This window comes from Chiloscyllium plagiosum, unplaced genomic scaffold (assembly GCF_037043375.1).
Source record: "Chiloscyllium plagiosum isolate Xiang-an unplaced genomic scaffold, Cpla_swu_hap1 HiC_scaffold_9, whole genome shotgun sequence".
Taxonomy (NCBI): Eukaryota; Metazoa; Chordata; class Chondrichthyes; order Orectolobiformes; family Hemiscylliidae; genus Chiloscyllium; species Chiloscyllium plagiosum.
Window position 1 is genome coordinate 103,761,119 of NW_028270147.1, and position 19,655 is coordinate 103,780,773.

At 44.2% G+C, this 19,655-nt stretch overlaps 1 long non-coding RNA gene across 1 annotated transcript in view; it reads right to left on the minus strand.

The window, feature by feature from the left end:
* The window catches only part of LOC148149217 (uncharacterized), a 47,810-nt gene that overhangs the window by 26,337 nt on the left and 1,818 nt on the right, over positions 1–19,655 (minus strand). Inside the window, exon 2 of the long non-coding RNA XR_015758238.1 lies at positions 12,933–13,007. This is a non-coding gene — a long non-coding RNA (uncharacterized LOC148149217). The remainder of the gene's footprint in view (positions 1–12,932; positions 13,008–19,655) is intronic.

Here is a 19,655-nt window from a genome sequence, read left to right on the forward strand (position 1 = left end):
TAATCTAATCTAATCTAATCTAAACTCCAGCTGCCATTTCTCAGCCCATTGGCCCATCTGATCAAGATCCTGTTGTAATCTGAGGTAACCTTCTTTGCTGTCCACTACACCTACAATTTTGGTGTCATCTGCAAATTTACTAACCATATCTCTTATGCTATTTCATATGCTGTTGCATTGTCTTTTTGGAATATCATATTGTTGCAATTGCTGAGACATGATTGAACAAAGATAGGACTGGCAGCTCAACATTCCAGGGTAGAGAAGTCTCAGGTGGGATAGACAGGGTGCAAGAGAGGTGGGTGTGTTGCATTATTGATAAAAGAAACCATGACTGCAGTATTGCTACTGAAGGAGCATTTCTTGGAAGAGTCTTCAAATGACGCCGTCTGGGTAGAGCTAGACAAAAGGACAATCACTTTGCTGGGATTATACTACAGGCTCTTCAATAGTCAGATGGAGAGAGAGGAGCAGATATGTCGGCAAATCACTGAGAGGTGTGAGAGGAATGGAGTTATATTAGCAAGGAATTTCAACTTCTCTAACATAAACTTTATGTTTGACTTCATGTGAATGGAATTTTTAAAGTCCAACCAGGAGAGCTTTTGGTGCCAGTACGTAGATAGTCCCATAGACATGGGCAGTGCTGGGCTCAATCTGAGGTAATGTCAAATTGTTGAAGAGTCAATGGGTGAGCATTTTGGAGATAGTGAACATAACTCCGTACGTTTCCTAATTATTATGGAAAGGAATAAGAATAGTGCAGAAGTTAAGTGTCTAAAGTGAGGCAAGGCCAATTTCAATTTCATTAGACAGGATCTGGCAAATACAGACTGGGAGCAGTTACTTGGAGGTCAGTCTACATTTGGAAAGTGGGGATCTTTTTAATGTAGTTCAGGGCCAGCTCAGAAAGAAAGGCAAGGACTGCAGCTCCTGGGATCTTGGATGTCAAAGGACATGGATAGTTTGAGAAAGAAAAAGGAGGAAGCATATGCCAAGTACAGAGCATCAAAAAGAGGGGAGGCCATTCAGGAGGAGAGAAAGTGTGGGGAGGTGCTTAAAAAATAGGAGGACAAAGAGGAGCCATAAAATATCTTTGGTAACCTGATCCCCTCACCCCAGAATACTTTGGAAAGTGGCACGAGGAAGAATAGATGCACTCGTGGTCACCTTTCAAAATTCTTGACTCTGGAGCAGTTCCTATGGATTGGAGAATGGCTAACATAACTCCACTATTTAAGAAGGGAGACAGAGAGAACACAGTGGTTTTTGTAGACCGGTTAGCTTGACATCAGTAGTGGGAGAAATACTGGAGTCCATTATAAAAGATGTGCAGCAAATTTTGTTGTAACCTGCACCTTATGAACTCGCACTCTTAACAAACCGGCAAAAGTTATATCCCTCAAATGCCAGAAAGTTTATTAATATATCATTCTGTCCAATTATTATACATTACAATATATTAACTTCAGAGTAAATATACTTGTTTTTCAATTGAATATCCACATGAAATATCAACAATTGATTCAATTTCGAGTCAATTTCTCCTCAAACACGGCGACCTGCCGCAATGCCCAGGTAATCAGTTGAGTGTGAGTGAGAAGGATATGGGGAGAAAGTGGGCTATTCTAGATACAAAGCATTGCTGACCACAATCATCATCTAGTGGCCTGCTGTCAGGAGCTGAACAAGAAAGAAAGAGTCATTAAGCTGAACAAGAAAGTTTGCAATTAAAGATGCCTAAGTTAAGTTCATAAGTCACATAATCTGCACCTTTTGAACCGGCACTCTTGAGAAACCGGCGAAAGTTATATCCCTCAAATGCAACAAAGATTAATATATCATTCTTTGCAATTATTATAGTTGAAAAAAAAGTTTCATAGTTATTATGGAACCAGATAAGGGCAGTGCAGAGGTTAAGTGTCTACATTGTCAGGGACAAGAGAGAAAGAGTCATTAAGCTGAACAAGAAAGTTTGCAATTAAAGATGACCACGTTAAGTACATAAGTCACATACTGAGAGCAAAAGGATCTGCCTGGATTCTGGAAAGGTAGGAGCGGTAGCAGTGATGTGATGACTGACAGATGTGAAAACAGTGGAAGGATTTGCTGAATTCATCAAATATGAAGTACCAATTTCTAATTAGAGTGACAATCACGATGCAAGCCAACTATTCCCATCCCAACTGCTGGTATTATTGGACAACACAGATCTCAGAACAAACCCAAAAACCACTGAAGAAATGCACTTGGTCTGCAGCATCTGTCGAGCATAAGCATGCAATGGCAAGTCGGCATGTTGGGAAGTTGATGGTGAAGAGTTGTCTTTGTAATTGGAATCCTGTGACCAGTGGTGTATCATTGGGATTGGGGCTGCGACCCTTTCTGTTTGGAATGTACATTAATGAATTGACTGTGATTGTACAATTAGAAAGTTTTCAGATGCCACATAAATTGGTGGTGTTGTTGATATTGATTTGATTTTTATTTTATTGTCACATGGACTCAAGTACAAAAGCATTGGAGTATAGTAAAATGTATGTGATGTCACCTTGTAAGGAGCCATCTTAGGTACAAGGACCGAGATACAGACTCTTAAGAACAAGGTAAAAAGAAAGAATAAGTTTAAAAGTTACACGTTACAGACATCTTGACCTTTTTAGTTTTAAGAAGAAAATAAAGAAATAAATCATTATTTCAATCATTATAGTCTTGCTTAAGCGCTTAACTACCATGGGATCATACTTTGAGTCATCACTTCGAGACCGGAAGGCAAACTGAGGCTGTGGTGGGTTGAAAGACCACCTTATACAGCAAAAGATCACCCTGAGGGCCAAGAGACAACCACGCTGGGCCACTGAGAGATCACCATGCCAGGCCGAGAGTCCATCACGCTGGAGCGACAGTCGAGCATACTGAGCCGAGAGGCCGCCACATTAAACTGAGAGCCCAACACGTCAGACCGAGAGTCTGCCTCACCGAGCTGGGAGGTCTCTCTGCCAGGTCAGGACTCTGCCACACCAAGTCAAGAGACCGCAACACTGGGGCTGCACTGTTCAGAGGCCTGGCAAGTGAGGCTGGGAGTCCGTGTCTGGGAGAGAAAAGAAGAGAGAACGACAAAAGAAAAACACAAAAGAAAATAAAAACCAGTGGAAGAAAAAGCAGGAAATGAAACAGATCGAGCAGATCAACTTGGTCTGAAGAATCCGACTCTGCCGCCATCTTCGATTACTGGGTCTTAGGCTACAGTCTGATATTGATCAGCTGGTAATTGGGCAGATCAATGGCAGATGGAATTAATCCCGATAAGTGTGAGGTAGTTCAATTTGGGAGGTCTAATAAGGGAAGGATATACACAATGAAAGTTATGTGCCTTGGGTGTCATTGTGCCTGAATCACAGAGGGTTGGTCTGCAGGTACAACAAGCAATTAGGAAGGCAAATGGAATTTTGTCCTTCATTGCTAAAGGGATTGAATTTAAAAAGCAGAGAGGTTATGCTGCAGCTGTACAGGATGCTGGTGAGGCCACACCTGGAATACTTTGTGCAGTTTTGGCCTCCTTACTTGAGAAGGATGTACTGGCACTAGAAGGGGTGCAGAGAAGGTTAATTCCAGGGTTGAGGGGGTTGGCTGATGAGGAGAGACTGAGTTGACTGGGATATATTCATTGGAACCTAGAAGAATGAGGGGGGATCTTATAGAAACATATAAAATTATGAAAAGAATAGATAAGACAGAAGTAGAGAGAATATTTCCACTGGCAGGTGAAACTTGGACAAGAGGGCATCGCCTCAAAATTAAGGGGAGCAGATTTAGGATTGAATTGAGAAGGAACTTCTTCAACCAGAGGGTCGTAAATCTATGAAATTCCTGGCCCAGTGAAGTAGTTGACGCTACTTCAGTCAACATTTTTAAACATTTATAGGAATTAAGAGATAAGATGAGAGCGCAGGTAAGTGGAGTTGAGTCCAGGAAAAGATTAGATTAGATTAGATTACAGTGTGGAAACAGGCCCTTCGGCCCAACAAGTCCACACCGACCCGCCGAAACGAAACCCACCCATACCCCTACATTTACCCCTTACCTAACACTACGGGCAATTTAGCATGGCCAATTCACCTGACCTGCACATCTTTGGACTGTGGGAGGAAACCGGAGCACCCGGAGGAAACCCACGCAGACACGGGGAGAACGTGCAAACTCCACACAGTCAGTCGCCTGAGTCGGGAATTGAACCCGGGTCTCTGGCGCTGTGAGGCAGCAGTGCTAACCACAGTGCCACCGTGCCGCCCACAAAAGATCAGCCATGATCTTATTGCACAGTGGAGCAGGTTCGAAGGGCCAGATGACCTACTCCTGCTCCTAGCTCTTATGTTCTTATGTTCCTTGGGAGTAGTGAGGAACAAAGGGACCTTGGTGTTCAACTACATCGATCCCAGAAGGTATCAGCACAGCTAGACAGGGTGGTGAAGAAGGCACATGGGATGCTAGCTATCATTAGCCAGGGTGTAGAATATTGGAGTAAGGAAGTCTCATTGTTAATTTACAGAGCATTGGTTTGGCCATATCTGGAATACTGCGTACAGTTCTGGTCATGACACTGTTGGAAGAACATGATTGGACTGGAGAGGGTGTAGAGGAGATTCACCAGGATGTTGCTTGGGATGAAAAGTGTTAGTTATGAGGAGAGAGACTGGATAGACTGGGTTTGTTTCCTCTGGGGCAGAGGAAGCATTGGGGGGGGGGGGGGGGGGGGGAGGGCGGTGGGTAGTGAATCTGATTAAGGTATACAAAAGTCTGACAGACATAGACAAAGTCAATCGTGATCATCTTTTCCCCATGGCAGACATGTCTATGACCGGAGGGAATAAGCTTAATGTGATGAAAAGGTGGTTTAGAGGGGAATTGAGGATTGTTTTCTTTCTCCAGAGGGTGGTAGAAATATAGACAATAGACAATAGGTGCAGGAATAGGCCATTCAGCCCTTCGAGCCTGCACCGCCATTCAATATGATTATGCTGATCATTCCTAATCAGTATCCTCTTCCTGCCTTATCTCCATAGCCCTTGATTCCACTATCTTTGAGAGCTCTATCCAACTCTTTCTTAAATGAATCCAGAGACTGGGCCTCCACTGCCCTCTGGGGCAGAGCATTCCATACAGCTACTACTCTCTGGGTGAAGAAGCTTCTCCTCATCTCTGTCCTAAATTTTTAAGCTGTGTCCTCTGGTTCGGCACTCACCCATCAGCGGAAACATGTTTCCTGCTGACAGAGTGTCCAATCCTTTCATCATCTCAATCAGATCCCCTCTCAGTCTTCTAAACTCAAGGGTATACAAACCGAGTCGCTTCAGTCTTTCAGTGTAAGGTAATCCCGCCATTCCAGGAATTGACCTCGTGAACCTACGCTGCACTCCCTCAATGGCCAGAATGTCTTAACTCAAATTTGGAGACCAGAACTGCACACAGTACTCCAGGGCCCTGTACAGCTGCAGAAGCACCTCTTTGCTTCTATACTCAATTCCTCTTGTTATGAAGGCCAACATGCTATTAGACTTCTTCACTACCTGCTGTACCTGCATGCTTGCCTTCATTGATTGGTGTACAAGAACACCCAGATCTCTCTGTTATGCCCCTTTACCTAAATTGATTCTATTGAGGTAGTAATCTGCCTTCCTGTTCTTGCCATCAAATGGATAACCATACATTTATCCACATTAAACTGCATCTGCCATGCATCTGCCACTCACCTAACTTGTCCAGGTCACCCTGTAATCTCCTAACATCCTCATCACATTTCACCCTGCCAACCAGCTTTGTATCATCAGCAAATTTGCTAATGTTATTGCTGATACCATCTTTTATATCACTAACATATATTATTAAAAGCTGCGATCCCAGCACGGATCCCTGCGGTACCCCACTGGTCACTGCCTGCCATTTCGAAAGTTTATCACTACCCTTTGTTTCCTATCAGCCAACCAATTTTCAATCCAATCTAGTACTTTGCCCCCAATACCATGCGCCCTAATTTTACTCACTAACCTCCTGTGTGGGACTTTATCAAAAGCTTTCTGAAAGTCCAGGTACACTACATCTATTGGATCTTCAGAGTTACATCCTCAAAAAATTCAAGAAGATTAGTCAAGTATGATTTCCCTTTCATAAATCCATACTGACTCTGTCCTATCCTGTTACTACTATCCAGATGTGCAGGAATTTCATCCTTTATAATAGACTCCAGCATCTTTCCCACCACTGAGGTCAGACTAACTGATCTATAATTTCCTGCTTTCTCTCTCCCACCTTTCTTAAAAAGTGGTATAACATTAGCCACCCTCCAAACCTCAGGAACCGACCCCGAATCTATCGAGCTCTGGAAAATAATCACCAACGCATCCATGATTTCCCGAGCCACCTCCTTCAGTATCCTGGGATGTAGACCATCAGGCCCCGGAGACTTATCAACCTTCAGACCTAACAGTCTCTCCAACACCAAATCCTGGCAAATATAAATTCCCTTAAGTTCAGGTCCTTCAGCCACTGTTACCTCAGGGAGATTGCTTGCGTCTTCCCCAGTGAACACAGATCTGAAGTACCAATTCAATTCTTCTGCCATTTCTTTGTTTCTGCTATATTCTCCTGTTTCTGTCTTCAAGGGCCCAATTTTAGTCCTAACCATTTTTTTGCCTTGCACATACTTAAAAAAGTTTTACGATCCTCCTTTATATTATTGGCCAGTTTACCTTCGTACCTCATTTTCCCTCTGTGTATTTCCTTCTTAGTAATCCTCTGTTGCTCTTTAAAAGTTTCCCAGTCCTCAGTTTTCCCTCTTATCTTTACTATGTTATACTTTTTCTGTTTTAACTTTATATGTTTCTTAACTTCCCTCGTCAGCCACGACCGCCCATGCCTCCTCCTGGGATCTTTCTTCCTTTTAGGAATGAACTGATCCTGCAACTTCTGCATTATACGCAGAAGAATGTGCACATAGAATGTGCTGCCTGAGAAGGTGGTGGACGCAGCTCCTCTCACAACATTTAAGACACATCCAGATGAGAACATAAAATGCCAGGGCATGGAAGGCTATGGACCAAGTGCAGGTAAATGGGATTAGTGCAGTTTGGTGTTTACTGATCGGCATTGACATGATGGGCAGAAGGGCCTGTTTGTTTGCTGTATGACTCTATGACTATGAAGAGAAGGAGGCATTTTTCATGTCAATTGAGAAGATATTTAAACAAGTGAGGTGAGGAAAAACAATGGAGCTTGCCCATGCAAAAATGAACTTGGGAAGCACAAGACGTTTCTATATCCCTGCCAGAGGAACATTCTCAGGATCACGAGGAAGTAAAAAGGTGAAAAACACATATGCATTGATCCCACAAACATACAGACAGATGTTTCAGAACTTACAGAAACAGCCTCCACAAACTTCTACTCAGTTTGAGAGAATTCAGCAAAATAATGTTGACAGGTGGATAAGAGCATTAAAGGCTGAGAATACTTACAATGCTGTCGGAGAAATTATTCTCTGAGAAGGATTTAAAACTTCCTTCCCGTCTAGAATCAGAATTCATGTAAAAGCCTGAAGGGGAACAACAGCATGACAAGCAGCTAGAATGGCTAATGATTATAGACTTCATTAAAGCCAAAACCCTGCAGATGCTGGAATCCAAAGTGGACAAACAGGAGGCTGGAAGAGCACAACAAGCCAAGCAGCATCAGGAGGTGGAGAAGTCACCTGATGGGAGACCGATCCAGAAAACTTATTCCCATCAGGCCCAGAAATGGGAGAAAAATAAAAATTGGGAGTGTGTGTGGAAGGCAGGTAGACAGGGGAGAGAATAGACAGGAGGGACCTGCCCGAGAACTACTCTTCAGATTCAGAAAGAAATTGCTGAGGGTGGAAGCAACGATCAGAAGTTTAAATGATTCTCTTGGAATAAGGTGGGCCATGTGCATATGGAATGTTGAAAGCTGTGAGGTAGACCCAGAATTTTTATGGGAGTTAATAAAAAAGAGTCAGAGCAAGGAATGCAAACAGATAATCCCATGGAGCAGGTTGTAGCTGTAAGTATAACAAAAAGGCTGGAGGTGAATTCTGTCATTAGTAAAGGAAGTTGGAAGGTAGATGAGAGGTGGACAGGATTTTTATCAAAAGGGATGGTGACTCCTTTTTCTTCAGCTGAACACAGAATCAAACTGAGAGATACAGGGGCAACACAGTGACTTTTACTGGAGAAAGAATTGATTTTCCCTCGAGAGAGCTCGATGGGAGCTAAGGTATTAATCAATGGGATTGGTGGAGAATATATTCCACTTCAATTGTATAAAATGCAACTGGAATGTGATTTGTTATCAGGAGAAGTAATTGTCGGAGTGGGGAAAACATTCCCTGTTGAGGGAGTTGATTTCCTTCTGGGGAATGTTTTGTCAGGATTAAAGGCAGTATCTTCCCCAATGATTGCAGAATGTCCAAAGGAGGGCCAAGAAACAGAACAATGACAGGAACAGGTTCCTGGTCTCTCTCCTTCGTGTGAGGTAACCAGGGCAATGGTTAAACAAAATCCATCAATAAGGGGTGATGTGACACCACAGCAAGTGAAATGATTGCTGAAACTTTCCGAAAGGGTGAAGATAATCCAGGTGGAGTGTTTGGTATGAGGTCACTAATTACAGCAGATCCAAAAAGCAGATCCCGAATGAAATAAATGAGCACAGTCAGCTCATACTGAGGTCGAGGCTGGAGGGGTTTCAGAATTCTATTATCTTCAGAATGGAGCACTGATGAGGAAGTGGAGACCCCTCCCCCCCTCTCCATGGACCCCCAGATGAAGAATGGTTGGTTAGACATTGGCTAGTGGTACTACCCAGCTATCATAGGGAGATATTGTGAGAAGCACATCAGATTTCCATGACAGGACCATGGGGATTTGGAAATTGTCCAATTGTCCACAGGCATCCAGAATCAGGTGTTTTATTGAGCCAAAAATATATAAAGTTGTGGCGCAGTTTTATAAATGTATCATACTTGAACTCATCTTTACCAATCTGCCAGCTGCAGATGCATCTGTCCACGAAAGTACCAGTAAGGGTGACCACCGCACAGTCCTTGTGAAGACCAACACCTGCCTTCACATTGAGAATAGCCTCCATTGTGTTGTGTGGCACTATCACGAGACTAATTGGGACAGACTTACAACCAATCTCACAACTCATGACTGGGCATCCATGAGGCACTGTGGGCCATCAACAGCAGCAGAATTGTGCTCCAGCCCCAACTGGACCATTATCATTAAACCAGGGGATCAACGCTGGTTCAATGGAGAATTCAGGAGGGCATACCAGGAGCAGCACCAGTCATTCATCAAGATGAGGTATTCCTGTATTCCTGATGAAGGGTTTTTGCCTGAAAGATTGATTTTACTGATCCTCAGATGCTGCCTGAACTGCTGTGCTTTTCCAGCACCACTCTAATCTAGACTCTGGTTTCCAGCATCTGCAGTCATTGTTTTTACCAAGATGAGTTATTTACCTGGTGAAACCACCAAACAGGACTCCTTGCATGCCAAGCAGCACAAGCAGCAAGTGACAGACAGTATGAGACAACCCACAACCAATGGATCAGGTCTAAGCTCTGCAGTCCTGTCACATCCAGTCATGAGTACTGGTAGACGATTAAACATATCACTGGATGAGAGGGCTCCACAAAAACCCCCATCCTCAATGATGGAAGAGTCCAACACATCAGGGCAAAAGATAAGGCTGAAGCTTTTGCAGAAATCCTCAGCCAGAAGTTCTGAGTGGGTGATCCATCTTGGCCTCCTCCAGTGGTCCTCAGCATTAAAGAAAACTGTCTTCAGTCAATTCGATTCAGTCCACGTGTTATCAAAAAATGGGTGGAGGCCCTGGGTACTGCAAAGGCTATGGGCCCTGACAACATTTTGGTAATAGCACTGAAGACTTGTACTCCAGAACTTGCCACTTCCCTCGCCAAGCTGTTCCAGGAAAGCTATAAACACTGGCATCTGCCCAACAATGTGGAAAATTGCCCAACTATGTCCTGTACATAAAAAGCAGGACAAATCCAAGCCAGCCAGTTACCGCCCCATCAGTCTCCTCTCGATAATCGGGAAAGTGATGGAATGTGTCATCAACAGTGCTATCAATCAGCACCTGCTCAGCAATAGCCTGCTCAGTGATGCCCAGTTTGGGTTCCACCAGGGTCACTCAGCTCCTGGCTTCATTACAGATTGGTTCAAACATGGACAAAAGAGTTGAATTAGGGATGAGCAATAAATGCTGGCCTTGGGCAACTGGGGATAAGCAACAAATGCTGGCCAGCCAGTGATGCTCACATTACACAAAATGAATAAATTTTTTTAAAAACTTGTCAAGTTATAGGTAAACCTCAACATGTGATTGAACCAGCATCCTTAATTCCTCTCCCAGTTTTTGAGGAACCATTCAGTCGTGTATAGGTGTGTCAAGTAGTGAGTATAATGGATGAGGGGATGAGAAAAATCATGAGATCCAAAGACAATTGGACAATTTCCAAAGTGAACTTCCTCCTATGAGGTGAACAAATTCAGAGATATTAGAGAATTCAGACACTGTATTTTTGCATCTGGAGGAAGATCAATGGAGGGACAGAGGGAGATTGCTCAGAGAATACAAAGAAGTTTGTGTGAGGAGTGGTTGGGGCCTATCTTCGGTCTGTACTCGATGGAATTTGGAAGGATGAGGGGGAATCTCAGTGAAACATACAGTATACTGAGAGGCCTGGATAGAGTAGACATGGAGAAGATGTTTCCACTTGGCAGAGAGAGTGAGGGCACAGCCTCAGAGTGAAGGGACCATCCTTTGGAACTGAGATGAGGAGAAGTTTTTTCATCCAGAGAGTGGTTAATCTGTGGATTAATCATTGCCGCAGAATGCTGTGGAGGCCAAGTCATTGAGTGTATTTAAGACAGAGATAGATGGATTCTTGATTGGTAAAGGGATCAAGGGTAATGGAGAAAAGGCAGGAGAATGGGGTTGACAAACAAATCAATTATGATCGAATGGCAGAGCAGACGTGATGGGCTGAATGGCCTAACTCTGCACTGATACATGGTCTTTAAAAGATACACTTAGGTGTCCCAGATTAATCGAACATGATGTGGATGTAGGTTATTCAGACCCAATAAAACAAAATCCATTTTGATTAAAACCAGAGAAGCAAGCCAAAGTAACAAATGAAGCTCAATGCTTGTTGGTGAATCAATTGATTGAACTGTCAGAGTAATTGGAGTTCTCTTGTGTAGGATTGAGCAAAAGTCAGTATCATCTAAAACCCTGGATTTTTTTTTAAAATAGCTGCCTGGAACTATTGTTCTGCCTGGAATTCCAGTTCACACCTCAACTCTGAAAGGGACACCAACCAGAACACATTCTCTTGACTGAAACGAACTTTTACAACCTCGGCCTACTAACACACACGACCAACAAGCAGCTTCAGAACCAAGAACCACAGAGGCTGAACAGAGAAGCTGCATCCAGGAACCAAACCAAGAGCATCATCGCAACAAAGGACACCTGAGAGCAGGAACACCAACCAAACGCGATCTGAACAAGAGCTTCCAGACACAGGCCTGTTCTGAATAAACACAGAGATTCTTTTGCCCTGAAACACCTGTCTATTGCCTTCTTAATTTCACACTTTTAAATAGGCCCGTTTGCGGAACCAGGGATCTGGGGATGATTTAAACCATCTAAAAATCAGCAGATTACTGATCACAAACAAGAGAGGGTACCCTGATTGAACTGTTAAGAGTAATTGGAGTTCTGTTGTTTGGTGACTCAGCCAGATGTTTCAATTCGATTCTGTGTACACTATAGGAAAGTGAATGTAGTCACAAAGATGGATTTGTATCCTATTCCCAGGTCAGAAGATTGCATTGAAATGGTGGGTAGTGCGTCATTCCTATCGAAAATTGATTTGATGAAAGTATATTGAGAAGTACCGCTGACAAGAGCCAAGGAAATTTCTGCCTTTGCTGCATTCTGGATCTTTGTACACAAAGGAAAACTCAAATACATTTGAAACATTTTGGGACGACAGGGTAGAGACTGAGGGCAGAACTGAAGAAAATTAGCTTTATTCGGGAAATGGTTTTGGAAAATTTATGGGATTAAATTTTGATAAATCCACAAGGACCAAAAATCTACATTTCAGATTACTTCAGGAATTGCCCAAAAATTTTGGGAACATTGGTGTTCAAGATTCTATCAATTCTGGAACTGTTCCCAGTGACTGGAGCGTTGCGAATGTAGCATCACTATTTAAAATGGGAGGGAGAGAGAAAAGTGGGCAACCTGGACCAATCAGCCTGACATTGGTATTGGGAAAAATACTCAAGTCCGTTGTGAAAGATTTAATCACTGAGCACATGGAAGACAGTGACAGGATTAGGCAGAGTCAGCATCGTTTGTGAAAGGGAAATCATGCTTAACGAATTGACTGGAATTGTTCGAGGGTGTAATGAGCGGATTTGACAAGGGGGAGCCAACGGATGTGGTTTATCTGGAACATTCAGAAGGCTTTTATTAAGTCCCACAGTAGAAATTAGCGTATAAAAGTAAGACTAATGGGACTGGGGGCAGTGTACTGACATGGATAGAGAACTGGTTGGCAGGCTGGAAACAAAGAGTAAGAAAAAACAGACCTTTTTTCTGAAAGGGTACCACAGGCCTGGACGCAGCTATTCACATATTTGTTCATGGTTTAGATTAGGGAAGTTAAGAGTAATATCTCCAAGTTTGCCGATGACACAAAGCTGGGTGGGAGGGGAAGCTGTGAAGAAGATGCAGAGATGCCTGTGTCTGTGTATACCAGTCACTGAAAGTCAGCGTGCAGCAGGCAGTGAAGAATGTAAATGATATGTTACCTTTCACGTGAGAGGATTTGAGTGCAGGATCAGGGATGTCTTGCTGTAATTGTATGGGGCCTTGTGAGTCCACACCTGGAATATTCAAACCAAAACTGGTTCAGTGACAGGAGACAGAAGGTGGAGGCAAAAAGTTGTTTGTGTGACTGGGCCCAGTGTGCAGTGGGATACCACAGGGATCAGTGCTGGGTCCCTTATTGTTCAGGATATATTGAAACAATGAAGATGAGAATGTGAGAGGTGAGGGATGGGGTGAGTGGATGGTGACTGAGTTTGTAGATGACACAAGGTTTGGCAGATGGTTGACAGTGAGGAAGAAGGTCTTAGGTTACATGAGGATCTAACTGGATTGGTCAGATGGGCAGATCAGAGTCAGATGGAACTTACCCCTGATACATGTGAGGTGATGATCTTTTGACGATGTAACAGGTGAATAAGGTATTTATGAAGTCATATGGGACACTTGCCTTTATCATTTCAGGTATAGATTAGAAGACCAAGGAAGATATGTTGGAGCTGTGCAGAACTTTGGTTAGACTACAGCTGCAGTACTGTGTGCAGTTCTGGTCACCACGTGATCAGAAGGATGGGATTGTACTGGAGGGGGTGCAGTGGATATTAACCAGGATGTTGCTTGGAATGAAGCATTTCAGCGATGAAGAGAGTCTGGATAAACTCGGGTTGTTTTCTTTGAAGCAGAGAAGGTTGAGAGGATCTGATAGAGGTGTAAACGGGTATGAGGGGAATGGACAGAATGAATAGAAAGCAGGTGTCCCTATTCTTCGGAGTTGGCACACATTCACTGTGAAAGACAGGAGCTTCAGAGGGGATTTGAAGAGGAGGTTTTCACCCAGAGGGTGGTGGGGGTCTGGTTTGCATTGTCTGGGCTGGTAGTTGAGGATCAACCCTTGAAATATCATAACATTTAAAGCTATGGGCCTTGTGTTGGAAAGTTGGTTGAATGCAGGTTTACTGTAGTTTGGATGGTACAGGTACAATGGATCGAAGGGCCTCTTCTGTACTGTGCGATTTTATGATTGTATTGTGTGCAGTTTTGGTCTACTTATCTGAGGAAGGATGTTCTGGCTGTGGAGGGAGGGCAGTGAAGGTTTACCAGGCTGATTCCTGGGATGACAGCACTTAGATCTGATGAGAAATTGGATCAGTTAGGATTATATTCACTGAAGGTTAGAAGATTGAGGGGAGTCACACTGAAAACTCTAAAATCCTAACAGGACAAGGCAGGACGTTCCTGATGAGGAGGGAGTCCAGAATCAAGGATTACAGTTTAAGGATATGGAAAAGGACATTTAGGGCTGAGATGGAGAGAAATGTTTTCATTCTACAGGAAGCCTGTAGAAGTTTCTGTCACTGAAAGCAGTTCAGCTCAAACCACTGAATCTTTTCTAGAAAGGGCACGATACAGTTCTTAGAATGAAAGGGATCAAAGGTTATGGGGAGGAAGCAGGAACAGACAACTGAGTTGATGATCAGCCATGATCATATTGAATGGCAGAACAGGCTCGAAGGGCTGAATGGCCTACTCCTGCTCCGAGTTTCACTGTTTGAGAGACTGTTCATCAACGTGGAAACATATTGAATTAGAGAAAAACATTTGCCTTGGGTTAGGAATTAGTTTGGAGATAGGAGGCAGAGTGAGGGAATAATGTGTGTGTCCTCCAATGAGCAAGAGGTGAATAGTGGAGTGCCCAGGGATCCGTCCTGGGACTTTAGCATTTCACAATATTTCTCAATGACTTGGATGAAGGAATAGAGAGCCATATATCCAAATTTGCTGACCACACTGAGTGAGGCAGCTAGGAGAAGGTTACAGAGATGGGGAGAGTGGATGGACAAGGAGGGAGTTCAGAACAAGGACGAGAATTTGAAAATCGAGGTGTTGTTGGAGGGGTTGCCAATGCCACTCAGTGAGGACGGTGGGGGATGGGGATGGTTTTTTTTTGAGTTTGGATACGGGCAGCAGAGTTTGGGGTGAGCTGAAGTTTACAGAGGGCAGTGGCCGTGATGTGGCCCAGGACAACATTAGAATGATCATGTTTGGAGTCCCAAAGCAACGGCTGGGATTTTCAGTGAGTGATCTCTGTGATGTGGAGGATTTGGGGCTTAGATCAGCCTCAAAGATGAGGCCAAGATTGTAAGGAGTCTGATACTAAATAAAAGCTGAAAAAGCTGCAGATGCTGCAAATGAGTAAAAAAAAACAGAAATTGCTGGAAACGCTCGGCAGGTCTGGCACCATCTGTGGAGAGAAAGTCGAGTTAACATTTTGGGACAAGTGAACCTTCTTCAGAACTGTTCTGAAGAAGGGTCACTCGACCTGAAAGGTTAACTCTGATTTCTTTCCCCAAATGCTGCCAGACCTGCTGAGGTATTTTGTTTTTGTCAAGAGTCTGGTTGAGCAGTAGACAGTGCTCAGGGAGAGGGATGGAGGTTGTACCGGGATCTGAAGAAGATGGATTTGATCTTCCCAATGTGTTTCCCAGTGAGCCTGGCTCCTCAGTCCTGACTGCTCTTAGCTGCTGTGATTGTCACTGATTGGACACTTATTATTAGAGATTCTGACCACAGCAGAAAGCCCCAGTGTAAAAAATAACTGCAAAGACTGTCAGAGCGCAAGGTTGAAACTTCACCAAGAGAGGAAGTGAAAGAAGGAGCTCAGAGCAGCTGGATGTTTGTTACTGAGATGGGAGAAAACTGTGAACCGGCTGCACTCCCTGGAATCTGACAGCACATAAGAACATTAAAACCAGGAGCAGGAGCAGGCTATATGGCCTCTTGGGCTGCTCTGCCATTCTGTCAGATCATGGCTGATCTTTTCATGGCCTCAGCTCCCCCTACCCACCTTTTCACCAAAACCCTTGATTTGTTTACTGTTCAAAAATTTACATGTCTTAGCTTTAAAAACATTTACTGAGGAAACCTCAACGACTTCGCTGGACAGGGAATTCCATACATTCACAACCTTCTGGGTGAAGAAGTTCCTTCTCTATTTAGTCCTAAATCTGCTCCCCCTAGCACAGGAGGAGGCCATTCAGCCCATGGTGTCTGTGAGTGATCCAATTAGTCCTACTGCCCTCTCTCTCCCCATTACCCAGCAAATCTTTCCTTTTCAGCTCAATCTCCAGTTGCCTCTTGTCGACTTTGGTCCACAGCAGAGACTGCCCCTAATCTGGGCTCCAAGTTGGCATCTCATTCATTCATTGGGAGTCAAACTGCCTGGGCTGGGAAATGGAGCTCAGGACCCTGAACATCCTCTCTCCCCTCCTGAGGGACATTTGATGCTGAGGTTTAATTCTATGGAACTTTACAATATATGCCTACCATACACACTTCTCCAGTCTGTGTGTAAAAGGCTGGAGCCTGCCAGCAGGATATTCAACTGCAGGAGCCGTCATCAATTTGACCAATTCTGACCACACCCACTTTCCGTAACCTTGCAACTCATTACTAATATCAAATCTGTCCATCTCGTCCTTGGTGTGAGGCAGGGAAGGGGCCATTCCATTTCAGACAATTTGGAATTTATGGAGCACAGATGGAGTAAGCTGAGAGAGGACATCGGAATCATGGAGTTTGGAGGTGGGATGAGCAGGAATAAGAGTTTCTGTGGTCAAGGGGATGTTGTAGTGCAGAGGCAAACAATGTTGTGGAGTTTGAAATAAGAGACCTATGTGATGGAGAGGATGCGGGGTTTCAAGCTCCAATACTGGAGGGTCCAGTGGGAAAGAAGCTCAGGCTTATTGCTGTTCATTGGACATTCCAGTGGGATGGAGGCCCATGTTTACTGATCTCTGTTGGAGGTTCCAATTGAGTCCCATGGAATTGGAATGTTGGTATTTCTTGCAGCAATTGGAATCTTGGTATTTATTATAAAAGGACTGGATTACAGAAATAAAGAAATATTGTTACAATTCTGTGAGGCATTGGTGAGACCACATCTGAAGCATTGTGTCCAGTTTTGGTCTCCTTACTTGATGAAAGATATGATGGTACTGGATGTAGTTCAGAGGATGTTCACCAGACTGATTCCCGGGATGAAAGGGCTGTCATATGAGGAATGGTTGAATAGCTAGGGCTTGTACTCACTGGAATTCAGTCGCATGAAGGGGGCATCTGAGTGAAGTATATAAGATGCTAAAGGGGATTAATAGGCCGGACATGGAACAGATGTTCTCTCTTGTGGGCCAGTCTCAAACAATAGGTCATAAATATAGAGTGAGAGGAGGTATGTTTAAAACTGAGATGAGGAGAAACTACAGGTGGCACAGTCGTGCAGTGGTGAGCACTGCTGCCTCACAGTGCCAGGGACCCAGGTTCGATTCCACCCTCGGGCAACTGTATGGAGTTTGCACATTCTCCCCCTGTCTGTGTGGGTTTCATCTGTGTGCTCCGATTTCCTCCCACAGTCTAATGATGTATGCATTAGAAGGATTGGCCATGCTAATTTACCCATAGTGTCCAGGAAAGTGTTGGTTAGATTCATTAGTCATGGGAAATGTAGGGTTACAGGGAATGGGTTCAGGAATGGCTCTGGGTGAAATGCTTTTTGAAGGGTCGGTGTGGACTTGTTGGGCTGAATGGCCTGGTTCGATACTGTATGGAATCTGTCCCATTCCAACTACTTCTCTCAGAGGGTTGGAAGTCAGTGCGCACCACCACCAACCCCTCCTACCCCGCTCCCCACTCCCCCCCCCACCCCCTTCCTTAAGCACAATGGAGGCAGAATCAATCAACAGATTCAGGAAAGAAACAGATATCTTTCTGATGAAAAGCAGGATAGAGGGCAATAGGGAGCAGTCTGGAAAGTGGAGAGGAGGTTAAGATCAGCCATGATCATGTTAAATAGGAAACGAGCTTGAGGGGTTGAATTACCTATTCCTGCTCCTCATTCCGAAGTTCAATCTTGCTTGGAGGATTCAGTCACAAAGAGTCACATGTTTACTGGTCTGTATTGGAGGGTCCAGTTTGAAGCTGGTCCATATTTACTGGTCTGTACTGGAGAGGTCAAAGAAATGGAGGCCTTTCTTTCCTGGTTTCTATTGGAGACCCAACAGGAATAAGCTCCATGTTAACTAGTCTCCGCTGGAGTATTCAGTGGGAAATAGACCCATCTTTACTGGTCTCCATTGGAGGCTCCAGTGGCAAAGAGGCACCTGTTTAATGGTCTCTACTGGAGAGTTCAGTGAGAATGGATTCCATGCTTACTGGTCTCCATTGGACAGTCCAGTGGGACATGGATAACGTGGTGAGTGTGGGGATCATTTCCTTTCTGTTGTAACTGTGTGATGGTCCAATCCTCATCCCAGTAAAACTGGAGCTTGAACATGGAAGGGGAAGGTGTGGGGAAAGGATTGGAATATGTTGTGAATGGACGGATGGGTCAATGGGTCAGAGCCTGTCCTGTCCCTCCAGCTCACACTGATGGCCTGAGGATATCATCTCTCTGCTGGGCCTTCATGGAATGAGGTTTGTGTCCAAACCAGTCCCCAGTAAGAATAGGTCAACAGCACAGAATTGCCCTTCATTTGACAAGAAACTGACCGTCTTCCTGAGAGAGGCCAAATCCTGGTCAATGTGGGAAATGGGGCTTTACTCCAGGAGTAGACATACTGTTGGTGTCAAGGGTTAACATCCATTAGTGGGATAGAGCTGGAGCAGATTTACCCTGTATTTAACTTTTACCACTTGGGACATTGTTGGAAAGGCAGAGAGAGGGAGAGAGAGAGACTGTTGGCGAGAGAGACATAGAAGGACACGGTGTGAAAGTGAGAGAGCGGGATAAAGAGTCTGAGGCAGTGTAAGATGAGTAAAAGGGGGAGAGAGAGAGAGAGATAGAGATGGTGGAGTTGAAGAATAGAGATAGAGTGAGATAGAGTATGAGACAGTGTGACTGAGAGAGAGGGGACAGAGAGAGAAAGTGAGAGAGAGAAAGATGCAGAGCAGGTGTGAGACTAGGAGTAAAGGGAATCTAGTGAAAGAGAGACAGACAGATATGTTCTGGTCACCACATTATGAGAAGGATATGACTGTACTCAAGAGGGTGCAGAGATTTCCCAGGATGCTGCCTGGCCTGGAGGGTCTGAGCTATGAGGAAGGATTGGAAAGGCTGGGATTGTTTCTCTTGGAGCAGTGAAGGTTAAGAGGGAAACTGCTAAAGGGCTATAAGATTATGAGGGGCAGAGATAGGGTGGAAAGGAAGGCAACGTTTTCCATGAGTATAGGGATCAATATCCAGCGGCAGAGATTGGAGATTACACAGACATAAAAAGATAGAAACAGGGAGCAACAGTAGGGTTAGGATTAGGGTTAGGGATTGGCCCTGTGAGGCTGCTCTGTCATTCAATATGATCATGGCTGATCCTCTCCCTCAATGCCAAGATGGGATTGGTGTTGTGAGATCATTGATGCCCAGTACAGACTTGTTAAATGCTGTTCATGTCATTGTGCTTCTGGTTAAGAGAGAGACAGAAGACAGAGAGAGAGAAAGAGAGAAAGAGAGAGAGAGAGAGAGAGAGAGAAAGTGTACATTGTGAGATTGAGTGAGAGAGGGCGAGGCATTTAATTGCTGCCCCAGGTCTCACTGTTCCAATGTCCTGGAATAACGCCTGTTATTGAGATCAGTTAGAGAGTGAGTGGAGGGAGGGAGACAGAAAAAGAGAGAGTGAGGCAATTTGAGATTGAGGGTATAAGGAGAGAACGAGTGA